This window comes from Hyperolius riggenbachi, chromosome 12, assembly GCF_040937935.1.
Source record: "Hyperolius riggenbachi isolate aHypRig1 chromosome 12, aHypRig1.pri, whole genome shotgun sequence".
Lineage (NCBI taxonomy): Eukaryota > Metazoa > Chordata > Amphibia > Anura > Hyperoliidae > Hyperolius > Hyperolius riggenbachi.
In genome coordinates, this window is record NC_090657.1 from 225,369,314 (window position 1) to 225,388,002 (window position 18,689).

The 18,689-nt window shown below is 49.8% G+C and overlaps 1 protein-coding gene across 1 annotated transcript in view; it reads right to left on the bottom strand.

Annotated features, from left to right (window-relative positions):
* Positions 1-18,689, bottom strand: part of CSE1L (chromosome segregation 1 like) — an 89,280-nt gene that overhangs the window by 58,189 nt on the left and 12,402 nt on the right. The window lies entirely within an intron of this gene.

An 18,689-nucleotide genomic window follows, 5' to 3' on the forward strand; every position in this document is an offset into this window, starting at 1 on the left:
CTACACACACCAATCATCCAATCCCTGCTACACACACCAATCATCCAATCCCTGCTACACACACACCAATCATCCAATCCCTGCTACACACACACACACCAATCATCCAATCCCTGCTACACACACACACCAATCATCCAATCCCTGCTACACACACACACACACACCAATCATCCAATCCCTGCTACACACACACACACACACACACACCAACCATCCAATCCCTGCTACACACACACACACACACACACACACCAACCATCCAATCCCTGCTACACACACACACACACACACACACACCAATCATCCAATCCCTGCTACACACACACACACCAACCATCCAATCCCTGCCACACACACACACACACACACACACACACACACACCAATCATCCAATCCCTGCTACACACACACACCAACCATCCAATCCCTGCTACACACACACCAATCATCCAACCCCTGCTACACACACCCCAATCATCCAACCCCTGCTACACACACCCCAATCATCCAATCCCTGCTACACACACACACCAATCATCCAATCCCTGCTACACACACACACACCATCCAATCCCTGCTACACACACACACACACACACACCATCCAATCCCTGCTACACACACCAATCATCCAATCCCTGCTACACACACCAATCATCCAATCCCTGCTACACACACCAATCATCCAATCCCTGCTACACACACCAATCATCCAATCCCTGCTACACACACTGATCATCCAATCCCTGCTACACACACACTGATCATCCAATCCCTGCTACACACACACTGATCATCCAATCCCTGCTACACACACTGATCATCCAATCCCTGCTACACACACTGATCATCCAGTCCCTGCTACACACACTGATCATCCAGTCCCTGCTACACACACTGATCATCCAGTCCCTGCTACACACACTGATCATCCAATCCCTGCTACACACACACACTGATCATCCAATCCCTGCTACACACACACACACCATCCAATCCCTGCTACACACACACACACACCATCCAATCCCTGCTACACACACACACACACACACACACACCAACCATCCAATCCCTGCTACACACACACACACACACACCATCCAATCCCTGCTACACACACCATCCAATCCCTGCTACACACACACCATCCAATCCCTGCTACACACACACACACCATCCAATCCCTGCTACACACACACACACACACACACACACACACACACACACACACACACACACACACACACACACACACACACACACACACACACACACACACACACACACACACACACACACACACACACACACACACACACACACACACACACACACACACACACACACACCATCCAATCCCTGCTACACACACACACACCATCCAATCCCTGCTACACACACACACACCATCCAATCCCTGCTACACACACACACACACACACACACACACCATCCAATCCCTGCTACACACACACACACACACACCAACCATCCAATCCCTGCTACACACACACACACACACACACCATCCAATCCCTGCTACACACACCATCCAATCCCTGCTACACACACACCATCCAATCCCTGCTACACACACACACACCATCCAATCCCTGCTACACACACACACACACACACACCATCCAATCCCTGCTACACACACACACACACACACACCATCCAATCCCTGCTACACACACACACACACACACACACACACACACCAATCATCCAATCCCTGCTACACACACACACACCAACCATCCAATCCCTGCCACACACACACACACACACACACACCAATCATCCAATCCCTGCTACACACACACACCAACCATCCAATCCCTGCTACACACACACCAATCATCCAACCCCTGCTACACACACCCCAATCATCCAACCCCTGCTACACACACCCCAATCATCCAATCCCTGCTACACACACACACCAATCATCCAATCCCTGCTACACACACACACACCATCCAATCCCTGCTACACACACACACACACACACCATCCAATCCCTGCTACACACACCAATCATCCAATCCCTGCTACACACACCAATCATCCAATCCCTGCTACACACACCAATCATCCAATCCCTGCTACACACACCAATCATCCAATCCCTGCTACACACACTGATCATCCAATCCCTGCTACACACACTGATCATCCAGTCCCTGCTACACACACTGATCATCCAATCCCTGCTACACACACACACTGATCATCCAATCCCTGCTACACACACACACACCATCCAATCCCTGCTACACACACACACACACCATCCAATCCCTGCTACACACACACACACACACACACACACACACACACACACACCATCCAATCCCTGCTACACACACACACACACACACCAACCATCCAATCCCTGCTACACACACACACACACACACACACACCATCCAATCCCTGCTACACACACCATCCAATCCCTGCTACACACACACCATCCAATCCCTGCTACACACACACACACCATCCAATCCCTGCTACACACACACACACACACACACACCATCCAATCCCTGCTACACACACACACACACACACACCATCCAATCCCTGCTACACACACACCATCCAATCCCTGCTACACACACACACACACACACACACCATCCAATCCCTGCTACACACACACACACACACACACCATCCAATCCCTGCTACACACACACCATCCAATCCCTGCTACACACACACACACACCATCCAATCCCTGCTACACACACTGATCATCCAATCCCTGCTACACACACTGATCATCCAATCCCTGCTACACACACTGATCATCCAATCCCTGCTACACACACACACACACACACCATCCAATCCCTGCTACAGACACACACACCATCCAATCCCTGCTACACACACTGATCATCCAATCCCTGCTACACACACACCAACCATCCAATCCCTGCTACACACACACCAATCATCCAATCCCTGCTACACACACACACCGATCATCCAATCCCTGCTACACACACACCGATCATCCAATCCCTGCTACACAAACACCGATCATCCAATCCCTGCTACACACACACCGATCATCCAATCCCTGCTACACACACCGATCATCCAATCCCTGCTACACACACTGATCATCCAATCCCTGCTACACACACTGATCATCCAATCCCTGCTACACACACTGATCATCCAACCCCTGCTACACACACCAATCATCCAATCCCTGCTACACACACCAATCATCCAATCCCTGCTACACACACTGATCATCCAATCCCTGCTACACACACTGATCATCCAACCCCTGCTACACACACCAATCATCCAATCCCTGCTACACACACTGATCATCCAATCCCTGCTACACACACCAATCATCCAATCCCTGCTACACACACTGATCATCCAATCCCTGCTACACACACCAATCATCCAATCCCTGCTACACACACACTGATCATCCAATCCCTGCTACACACACACTGATCATCCAATCCCTGCTACACACACACTGATCATCCAATCCCTGCTACACACACTGATCATCCAATCCCTGCTACACACACTGATCATCCAATCCCTGCTACACACACTGATCATCCAATCCCTGCTACACACACACTGATCATCCAATCCCTGCTACACACACTGATCATCCAGTCCCTGCTACACACACACTGATCATCCAATCCCTGCTACACACACTGATCATCCAATCCCTGCTACACACACTGATCATCCAATCCCTGCTACACACACTGATCATCCAATCCCTGCTACACACACACTGATCATCCAATCCCTGCTACACACACACTGATCATCCAATCCCTGCTACACACACCGATCATCCAATCCCTGCTACACACACTGATCATCCAATCCCTGCTACACACACTGATCATCCAATCCCTGCTACACACACTGATCATCCAATCCCTGCTACACACACCAATCATCCAATCCCTGCTACACACACCAATCATCCAATCCCTGCTACACACACTGATCATCCAATCCCTGCTACACACACCAATCATCCAATCCCTGCTACACACACCAATCATCCAATCCCTGCTACACACACACACACCAATCATCCAATCCCTGCTACACACACACCGATCATCCAATCCCTGCTACACACACTGATCATCCAACCCCTGCTACACACACACTGATCATCCAATCCCTGCTACACACACACTGATCATCCAATCCCTGCTACACACACCAATCATCCAATCCCTGCTACACACACTGATCATCCAATCCCTGCTACACACACCAATCATCCAATCCCTGCTACACACACTGATCATCCAATCCCTGCTACACACACACTGATCATCCAATCCCTGCTACACACACTGATCATCCAACCCCTGCTACACACACACCATCCAATCCCTGCTACACACACACTGATCATCCAACCCCTGCTACACACACTGATCATCCAATCCCTGCTACACACACCAATCATCCAATCCCTGCTACACACACCAATCATCCAATCCCTGCTACACACACTGATCATCCAATCCCTGCTACACACACACTGATCATCCAATCCCTGCTACACACACACTGATCATCCAATCCCTGCTACACACACACCATCCAATCCCTGCTACACACACACTGATCATCCAACCCCTGCTACACACACTGATCATCCAATCCCTGCTACACACACTGATCATCCAATCCCTGCTACACACACTGATCATCCAATCCCCGCTACACACACTGATCAGCCAATCCCTGCTACACACACACCGATCATCCAATCCCTGCTACACACACACTGATCATCCAATCCCTGCTACACACACACTGATCATCCAATCCCTGCTACACACACACTGATCATCCAATCCCTGCTACACACACACTGATCATCCAACCCCTGCTACACACACTGATCATCCAATCCCTGCTACACACACACTGATCATCCAATCCCTGCTACACACACACTGATCATCCAATCCCTGCTACACACACTGATCATCCAATCCCTGCTACACACACTGATCATCCAATCCCTGCTACACACACTGATCATCCAGTCCCTGCTACACACACTGATCATCCAATCCCTGCTACACACACACTGATCATCCAATCCCTGCTACACACACACTGATCATCCAATCCCTGCTACACACACTGATCATCCAATCCCTGCTACACACACACTGATCATCCAATCCCTGCTACACACACACTGATCATCCAATCCCTGCTACACACACTGATCATCCAATCCCTGCTACACACACTGATCATCCAATCCCTGCTACACACACACCATCCAATCCATGCTACACACACCAATCATCCAATCCATGCTACACACACCAATCATCCAATCCCTGCTACACACACTGATCATCCAATCCCTGCTACACACACACTGATCATCCAATCCCTGCTACACACACACTGATCATCCAGTCCCTGCTACACACACTGATCATCCAATCCCTGCTACACACACACTGATCATCCAATCCCTGCTACACACACTGATCATCCAATCCCTGCTACACACACACTGATCATCCAACCCCTGCTACACACACACTGATCATCCAATCCCTGCTACACACACTGATCATCCAATCCCTGCTACACACACACTGATCATCCAACCCCTGCTACACACACACTGATCATCCAATCACTGCTACACACACTGATCATCCAGTCCCTGCTACACACACTGATCATCCAATCCCTGCTACACACACTGATCATCCAACCCCTGCTACACACACTGATCATCCAACCCCTGCTACACACACTGATCATCCAACCCCTGCTACACACACTGATCATCCAACCCCTGCTACACACACTGATCATCCAACCCCTGCTACACACACTGATCATCCAACCCCTGCTACACACACTGATCATCCAACCCCTGCTACACACACTGATCATCCAACCCCTGCTACACACACACTGATCATCCAACCCCTGCTACACACACTGATCATCCAATCCCTGCTACACACACTGATCATCCAATCCCTGCTACACACACTGATCATCCAATCCCTGCTACACACACACTGATCATCCAACCCCTGCTACACACACTGATCATCCAATCCCTGCTACACACACTGATCATCCAACCCCTGCTACACACACCAATCATCCAATCCCTGCTACACACACCAATCATCCAATCCCTGCTACACACACTGATCATCCAACCCCTGCTACACACACTGATCATCCAACCCCTGCTACACACACTGATCATCCAACCCCTGCTACACACACTGATCATCCAACCCCTGCTACACACACACTGATCATCCAATCCCTGCTACACACACCGATCATCCAATCCCTGCTACACACACTGATCATCCAATCCCTGCTACACACACCAATCATCCAATCCCTGCTACACACACTGATCATCCAATCCCTGCTACACACACACTGATCATCCAATCCCTGCTACACACACACTGATCATCCAATCCCTGCTACACACACCGATCATCCAATCCCTGCTACACACACTGATCATCCAACCCCTGCTACACACACACTGATCATCCAATCCCTGCTACACACACCGATCATCCAATCCCTGCTACACACACTGATCATCCAATCCCTGCTACACACACCAATCATCCAATCCCTGCTACACACACTGATCATCCAACCCCTGCTACACACACTGATCATCCAACCCCTGCTACACACACTGATCATCCAACCCCTGCTACACACACTGATCATCCAACCCCTGCTACACACACTGATCATCCAACCCCTGCTACACACACTGATCATCCAACCCCTGCTACACACACACTGATCATCCAACCCCTGCTACACACACTGATCATCCAATCCCTGCTACACACACTGATCATCCAATCCCTGCTACACACACACTGATCATCCAACCCCTGCTACACACACTGATCATCCAATCCCTGCTACACACACTGATCATCCAACCCCTGCTACACACACCAATCATCCAACCCCTGCTACACACACCAATCATCCAATCCCTGCTACACACACCAATCATCCAGTCCCTGCTACACACACACCAATCATCCAATCCCTGCTACACACACCAATCATCCAATCCATGCTACACACACCAATCATCCAATCCCTGCTACACACACCAATCATCCAATCCCTGCTACACACACCAATCATCCAATCCCTGCTACACACACCAATCATCCAATCCCTGCTACACACACCAATCATCCAATCCCTGCTACACACACCAATCATCCAATCCCTGCTACACACACCAATCATCCAATCCCTGCTACACACACACACACCAATCATCCAATCCCTGCTACACACACACCAATCATCCAATCCCTGCTACACACACACACACACCAATCATCCAATCCCTGCTACACACACACACCCCAATCATCCAATCCCTGCTACACACACACACACACACACACACACCAATCATCCAATCCCTGCTACACACACACACCCCAACCATCCAATCCCTGCTACACACACACACCCCAATCATCCAATCCCTGCTACACACACACACACACACACACACACCAATCATCCAATCCCTGCTACACACACACACCCCAACCATCCAATCCCTGCTACACACACACACACACACACCAATCATCCAATCCCTGCTACACACACACACACCAACCATCCAATCCCTGCCACACACACACACACACACACACACACACCAATCATCCAATCCCTGCTACACACACACACCAACCATCCAATCCCTGCTACACACACACCAATCATCCAACCCCTGCTACACACACCCCAATCATCCAACCCCTGCTACACACACCCCAATCATCCAATCCCTGCTACACACACACACCAATCATCCAATCCCTGCTACACACACACACACCATCCAATCCCTGCTACACACACACACACACACACCATCCAATCCCTGCTACACACACACACACACACACACACACCATCCAATCCCTGCTACACACACCAATCATCCAATCCCTGCTACACACACCAATCATCCAATCCCTGCTACACACACCAATCATCCAATCCCTGCTACACACACACACACACACCATCCAATCCCTGCTACACACACTGATCAGCCAACCCCTGCTACACACACTGATCATCCAATCCCTGCTACACACACTGATCATCCAACCCCTGCTACACACACCAATCATCCAATCCCTGCTACACACACTGATCATCCAATCCCTGCTACACACACCAATCATCCAATCCCTGCTACACACACCAATCATCCAATCCCTGCTACACACACTGATCATCCAATCCCTGCTACACACACACTGATCATCCAATCCCTGCTACACACACTGATCATCCAACCCCTGCTACACACACACCATCCAATCCCTGCTACACACACACACCATCCAATCCCTGCTACACACACACACCATCCAACCCCTGCTACACACACTGATCATCCAATCCCTGCTACACACACACCATCCAATCCCTGCTACACACACACCATCCAATCCCTGCTACACACACACACACACACACACACACACACACCAATCATCCAATCCCTGCTACACACACACACACCAACCATCCAATCCCTGCCACACACACACACACACACACACACCAATCATCCAATCCCTGCTACACACACACACCAACCATCCAATCCCTGCTACACACACACCAATCATCCAACCCCTGCTACACACACCCCAATCATCCAACCCCTGCTACACACACCCCAATCATCCAATCCCTGCTACACACACACACCAATCATCCAATCCCTGCTACACACACACACACCATCCAATCCCTGCTACACACACACACACACACACCATCCAATCCCTGCTACACACACCAATCATCCAATCCCTGCTACACACACCAATCATCCAATCCCTGCTACACACACCAATCATCCAATCCCTGCTACACACACCAATCATCCAATCCCTGCTACACACACTGATCATCCAATCCCTGCTACACACACTGATCATCCAGTCCCTGCTACACACACTGATCATCCAATCCCTGCTACACACACACACTGATCATCCAATCCCTGCTACACACACACACACCATCCAATCCCTGCTACACACACACACACACCATCCAATCCCTGCTACACACACACACACACACACACACACACACACACACACACCATCCAATCCCTGCTACACACACACACACACACACCAACCATCCAATCCCTGCTACACACACACACACACACACACACACCATCCAATCCCTGCTACACACACCATCCAATCCCTGCTACACACACACCATCCAATCCCTGCTACACACACACACACCATCCAATCCCTGCTACACACACACACACACACACACACACCATCCAATCCCTGCTACACACACACACACACACACACCATCCAATCCCTGCTACACACACACCATCCAATCCCTGCTACACACACACACACACACACACACCATCCAATCCCTGCTACACACACACACACACACACACCATCCAATCCCTGCTACACACACACCATCCAATCCCTGCTACACACACACACACACCATCCAATCCCTGCTACACACACTGATCATCCAATCCCTGCTACACACACTGATCATCCAATCCCTGCTACACACACTGATCATCCAATCCCTGCTACACACACACACACACACACCATCCAATCCCTGCTACAGACACACACACCATCCAATCCCTGCTACACACACTGATCATCCAATCCCTGCTACACACACACCAACCATCCAATCCCTGCTACACACACACCAATCATCCAATCCCTGCTACACACACACACCGATCATCCAATCCCTGCTACACACACACCGATCATCCAATCCCTGCTACACAAACACCGATCATCCAATCCCTGCTACACACACACCGATCATCCAATCCCTGCTACACACACCGATCATCCAATCCCTGCTACACACACTGATCATCCAATCCCTGCTACACACACTGATCATCCAATCCCTGCTACACACACTGATCATCCAACCCCTGCTACACACACCAATCATCCAATCCCTGCTACACACACCAATCATCCAATCCCTGCTACACACACTGATCATCCAATCCCTGCTACACACACTGATCATCCAACCCCTGCTACACACACCAATCATCCAATCCCTGCTACACACACTGATCATCCAATCCCTGCTACACACACCAATCATCCAATCCCTGCTACACACACCAATCATCCAATCCCTGCTACACACACTGATCATCCAATCCCTGCTACACACACCAATCATCCAATCCCTGCTACACACACACTGATCATCCAATCCCTGCTACACACACACTGATCATCCAATCCCTGCTACACACACACTGATCATCCAATCCCTGCTACACACACTGATCATCCAATCCCTGCTACACACACTGATCATCCAATCCCTGCTACACACACTGATCATCCAATCCCTGCTACACACACACTGATCATCCAATCCCTGCTACACACACACTGATCATCCAATCCCTGCTACACACACCGATCATCCAATCCCTGCTACACACACTGATCATCCAATCCCTGCTACACACACTGATCATCCAATCCCTGCTACACACACTGATCATCCAATCCCTGCTACACACACCAATCATCCAATCCCTGCTACACACACCAATCATCCAATCCCTGCTACACACACTGATCATCCAATCCCTGCTACACACACTGATCATCCAATCCCTGCTACACACACCAATCATCCAATCCCTGCTACACACACCAATCATCCAATCCCTGCTACACACACACACACCAATCATCCAATCCCTGCTACACACACACCGATCATCCAATCCCTGCTACACACACCAATCATCCAATCCCTGCTACACACACTGATCATCCAATCCCTGCTACACACACCAATCATCCAATCCCTGCTACACACACTGATCATCCAATCCCTGCTACACACACACTGATCATCCAATCCCTGCTACACACACTGATCATCCAACCCCTGCTACACACACACCATCCAATCCCTGCTACACACACACTGATCATCCAACCCCTGCTACACACACTGATCATCCAATCCCTGCTACACACACCAATCATCCAATCCCTGCTACACACACCAATCATCCAATCCCTGCTACACACACTGATCATCCAATCCCTGCTACACACACACTGATCATCCAATCCCTGCTACACACACACTGATCATCCAATCCCTGCTACACACACACCATCCAATCCCTGCTACACACACACTGATCATCCAACCCCTGCTACACACACTGATCATCCAATCCCTGCTACACACACTGATCATCCAATCCCTGCTACACACACTGATCATCCAATCCCCGCTACACACACTGATCAGCCAATCCCTGCTACACACACACCGATCATCCAATCCCTGCTACACACACACTGATCATCCAATCCCTGCTACACACACACTGATCATCCAATCCCTGCTACACACACACTGATCATCCAATCCCTGCTACACACACACTGATCATCCAACCCCTGCTACACACACTGATCATCCAATCCCTGCTACACACACACTGATCATCCAATCCCTGCTACACACACACTGATCATCCAATCCCTGCTACACACACTGATCATCCAATCCCTGCTACACACACTGATCATCCAATCCCTGCTACACACACTGATCATCCAGTCCCTGCTACACACACTGATCATCCAATCCCTGCTACACACACACTGATCATCCAATCCCTGCTACACACACACTGATCATCCAATCCCTGCTACACACACTGATCATCCAATCCCTGCTACACACACACTGATCATCCAATCCCTGCTACACACACACTGATCATCCAATCCCTGCTACACACACTGATCATCCAATCCCTGCTACACACACTGATCATCCAATCCCTGCTACACACACACCATCCAATCCATGCTACACACACCAATCATCCAATCCATGCTACACACACCAATCATCCAATCCCTGCTACACACACTGATCATCCAATCCCTGCTACACACACACTGATCATCCAATCCCTGCTACACACACACTGATCATCCAGTCCCTGCTACACACACTGATCATCCAATCCCTGCTACACACACACTGATCATCCAATCCCTGCTACACACACTGATCATCCAATCCCTGCTACACACACACTGATCATCCAACCCCTGCTACACACACACTGATCATCCAATCCCTGCTACACACACTGATCATCCAATCCCTGCTACACACACACTGATCATCCAACCCCTGCTACACACACACTGATCATCCAATCCCTGCTACACACACTGATCATCCAGTCCCTGCTACACACACTGATCATCCAATCCCTGCTACACACACTGATCATCCAACCCCTGCTACACACACTGATCATCCAACCCCTGCTACACACACTGATCATCCAACCCCTGCTACACACACTGATCATCCAACCCCTGCTACACACACTGATCATCCAACCCCTGCTACACACACTGATCATCCAACCCCTGCTACACACACTGATCATCCAACCCCTGCTACACACACTGATCATCCAACCCCTGCTACACACACACTGATCATCCAACCCCTGCTACACACACTGATCATCCAATCCCTGCTACACACACTGATCATCCAATCCCTGCTACACACACACTGATCATCCAACCCCTGCTACACACACTGATCATCCAATCCCTGCTACACACACTGATCATCCAACCCCTGCTACACACACCAATCATCCAATCCCTGCTACACACACCAATCATCCAGTCCCTGCTACACACACACCAATCATCCAATCCCTGCTACACACACCAATCATCCAATCCATGCTACACACACCAATCATCCAATCCCTGCTACACACACCAATCATCCAATCCCTGCTACACACACCAATCATCCAATCCCTGCTACACACACCAATCATCCAATCCCTGCTACACACACCAATCATCCAATCCCTGCTACACACACCAATCATCCAATCCCTGCTACACACACCAATCATCCAATCCCTGCTACACACACACACACCAATCATCCAATCCCTGCTACACACACACCAATCATCCAATCCCTGCTACACACACACACACACCAATCATCCAATCCCTGCTACACACACACACCCCAATCATCCAATCCCTGCTACACACACACACACACACACACACACACACCAATCATCCAATCCCTGCTACACACACACACCCCAACCATCCAATCCCTGCTACACACACACACCCCAATCATCCAATCCCTGCTACACACACACACACACACACACACACCAATCATCCAATCCCTGCTACACACACACACCCCAACCATCCAATCCCTGCTACACACACACACACACACACCAATCATCCAATCCCTGCTACACACACACACACCAACCATCCAATCCCTGCCACACACACACACACACACACACACACACCAATCATCCAATCCCTGCTACACACACACACCAACCATCCAATCCCTGCTACACACACACCAATCATCCAACCCCTGCTACACACACCCCAATCATCCAACCCCTGCTACACACACCCCAATCATCCAATCCCTGCTACACACACACACCAATCATCCAATCCCTGCTACACACACACACACCATCCAATCCCTGCTACACACACACACACACACACCATCCAATCCCTGCTACACACACACACACACACACACACACACACACCATCCAATCCCTGCTACACACACCAATCATCCAATCCCTGCTACACACACCAATCATCCAATCCCTGCTACACACACCAATCATCCAATCCCTGCTACACACACACACACACACCATCCAATCCCTGCTACACACACTGATCAGCCAACCCCTGCTACACACACTGATCATCCAATCCCTGCTACACACACTGATCATCCAACCCCTGCTACACACACCAATCATCCAATCCCTGCTACACACACTGATCATCCAATCCCTGCTACACACACCAATCATCCAATCCCTGCTACACACACCAATCATCCAATCCCTGCTACACACACTGATCATCCAATCCCTGCTACACACACACTGATCATCCAATCCCTGCTACACACACTGATCATCCAACCCCTGCTACACACACACCATCCAATCCCTGCTACACACACACACCATCCAATCCCTGCTACACACACACACCATCCAACCCCTGCTACACACACTGATCATCCAATCCCTGCTACACACACACCATCCAATCCCTGCTACACACACACCATCCAATCCCTGCTACACACACACACACACACACACACACACACACCAATCATCCAATCCCTGCTACACACACACACACCAACCATCCAATCCCTGCCACACACACACACACACACACACACCAATCATCCAATCCCTGCTACACACACACACCAACCATCCAATCCCTGCTACACACACACCAATCATCCAACCCCTGCTACACACACCCCAATCATCCAACCCCTGCTACACACACCCCAATCATCCAATCCCTGCTACACACACACACCAATCATCCAATCCCTGCTACACACACACACACCATCCAATCCCTGCTACACACACACACACACACACCATCCAATCCCTGCTACACACACCAATCATCCAATCCCTGCTACACACACCAATCATCCAATCCCTGCTACACACACCAATCATCCAATCCCTGCTACACACACCAATCATCCAATCCCTGCTACACACACTGATCATCCAATCCCTGCTACACACACTGATCATCCAGTCCCTGCTACACACACTGATCATCCAATCCCTGCTACACACACACACTGATCATCCAATCCCTGCTACACACACACACACCATCCAATCCCTGCTACACACACACACACACCATCCAATCCCTGCTACACACACACACACACACACACACACACACACACACACACCATCCAATCCCTGCTACACACACACACACACACACCAACCATCCAATCCCTGCTACACACACACACACACACCATCCAATCCCTGCTACACACACCATCCAATACCTGCTACACACACACCATCCAATCCCTGCTACACACACACACACCATCCAATCCCTGCTACACACACACACACACACACACACCATCCAATCCCTGCTACACACACACACACACACACACCATCCAATCCCTGCTACACACACACCATCCAATCCCTGCTACACACACACACACACACACACACCATCCAATCCCTGCTACACACACACACACACACACACCATCCAATCCCTGCTACACACACACCATCCAATCCCTGCTACACACACACACACACCATCCAATCCCTGCTACACACACTGATCATCCAATCCCTGCTACACACACTGATCATCCAATCCCTGCTACACACACTGATCATCCAATCCCTGCTACACACACACACACACACACCATCCAATCCCTGCTACAGACACACACACCATCCAATCCCTGCTACACACACTGATCATCCAATCCCTGCTACACACACACCAACCATCCAATCCCTGCTACACACACACCAATCATCCAATCCCTGCTACACACACACACCGATCATCCAATCCCTGCTACACACACACCGATCATCCAATCCCTGCTACACAAACACCGATCATCCAATCCCTGCTACACACACACCGATCATCCAATCCCTGCTACACACACCGATCATCCAATCCCTGCTACACACACTGATCATCCAATCCCTGCTACACACACTGATCATCCAATCCCTGCTACACACACTGATCATCCAACCCCTGCTACACACACCAATCATCCAATCCCTGCTACACACACCAATCATCCAATCCCTGCTACACACACTGATCATCCAATCCCTGCTACACACACTGATCATCCAACCCCTGCTACACACACCAATCATCCAATCCCTGCTACACACACTGATCATCCAATCCCTGCTACACACACCAATCATCCAATCCCTGCTACACACACCAATCATCCAATCCCTGCTACACACACTGATCATCCAATCCCTGCTACACACACCAATCATCCAATCCCTGCTACACACACACTGATCATCCAATCCCTGCTACACACACACTGATCATCCAATCCCTGCTACACACACACTGATCATCCAATCCCTGCTACACACACTGATCATCCAATCCCTGCTACACACACTGATCATCCAATCCCTGCTACACACACTGATCATCCAATCCCTGCTACACACACACTGATCATCCAATCCCTGCTACACACACTGATCATCCAGTCCCTGCTACACACACACTGATCATCCAATCCCTGCTACACACACTGATCATCCAATCCCTGCTACACACACTGATCATCCAATCCCTGCTACACACACTGATCATCCAATCCCTGCTACACACACACTGATCATCCAATCCCTGCTACACACACACTGATCATCCAATCCCTGCTACACACACCGATCATCCAATCCCTGCTACACACACTGATCATCCAATCCCTGCTACACACACTGATCATCCAATCCCTGCTACACACACTGATCATCCAATCCCTGCTACACACACCAATCATCCAATCCCTGCTACACACACCAATCATCCAATCCCTGCTACACACACTGATCATCCAATCCCTGCTACACACACCAATCATCCAATCCCTGCTACACACACCAATCATCCAATCCCTGCTACACACACACACACCAATCATCCAATCCCTGCTACACACACACCGATCATCCAATCCCTGCTACACACACTGATCATCCAACCCCTGCTACACACACCAATCATCCAATCCCTGCTACACACACTGATCATCCAATCCCTGCTACACACACCAATCATCCAATCCCTGCTACACACACTGATCATCCAATCCCTGCTACACACACACTGATCATCCAATCCCTGCTACACACACTGATCATCCAACCCCTGCTACACACACACCATCCAATCCCTGCTACACACACACTGATCATCCAACCCCTGCTACACACACTGATCATCCAATCCCTGCTACACACACCAATCATCCAATCCCTGCTACACACACCAATCATCCAATCCCTGCTACACACACTGATCATCCAATCCCTGCTACACACACACTGATCATCCAATCCCTGCTACACACACACTGATCATCCAATCCCTGCTACACACACACCATCCAATCCCTGCTACACACACACTGATCATCCAACCCCTGCTACACACACTGATCATCCAATCCCTGCTACACACACTGATCATCCAATCCCTGCTACACACACTGATCATCCAATCCCCGCTACACACACTGATCAGCCAATCCCTGCTACACACACACCGATCATCCAATCCCTGCTACACACACACTGATCATCCAATCCCTGCTACACACACACTGATCATCCAATCCCTGCTACACACACACTGATCATCCAATCCCTGCTACACACACACTGATCATCCAACCCCTGCTACACACACTGATCATCCAATCCCTGCTACACACACACTGATCATCCAATCCCTGCTACACACACACTGATCATCCAATCCCTGCTACACACACTGATCATCCAATCCCTGCTACACACACTGATCATCCAATCCCTGCTACACACACTGATCATCCAGTCCCTGCTACACACACTGATCATCCAATCCCTGCTACACACACACTGATCATCCAATCCCTGCTACACACACACTGATCATCCAATCCCTGCTACACACACTGATCATCCAATCCCTGCTACACACACACTGATCATCCAATCCCTGCTACACACACACTGATCATCCAATCCCTGCTACACACACTGATCATCCAATCCCTGCTACACACACTGATCATCCAATCCCTGCTACACACACACCATCCAATCCATGCTACACACACCAATCATCCAATCCATGCTACACACACCAATCATCCAATCCCTGCTACACACACTGATCATCCAATCCCTGCTACACACACACTGATCATCCAATCCCTGCTACACACACACTGATCATCCAGTCCCTGCTACACACACTGATCATCCAATCCCTGCTACACACACACTGATCATCCAATCCCTGCTACACACACTGATCATCCAATCCCTGCTACACACACACTGATCATCCAACCCCTGCTACACACACACTGATCATCCAATCCCTGCTACACACACTGATCATCCAATCCCTGCTACACACACACTGATCATCCAACCCCTGCTACACACACACTGATCATCCAATCCCTGCTACACACACTGATCATCCAACCCCTGCTACACACACTGATCATCCAACCCCTGCTACACACACTGATCATCCAACCCCTGCTACACACACTGATCATCCAACCCCTGCTACACACACTGATCATCCAACCCCTGCTACACACACACTGATCATCCAACCCCTGCTACACACACTGATCATCCAATCCCTGCTACACACACTGATCATCCAATCCCTGCTACACACACACTGATCATCCAACCCCTGCTACACACACTGATCATCCAATCCCTGCTACACACACTGATCATCCAACCCCTGCTACACACACCAATCATCCAATC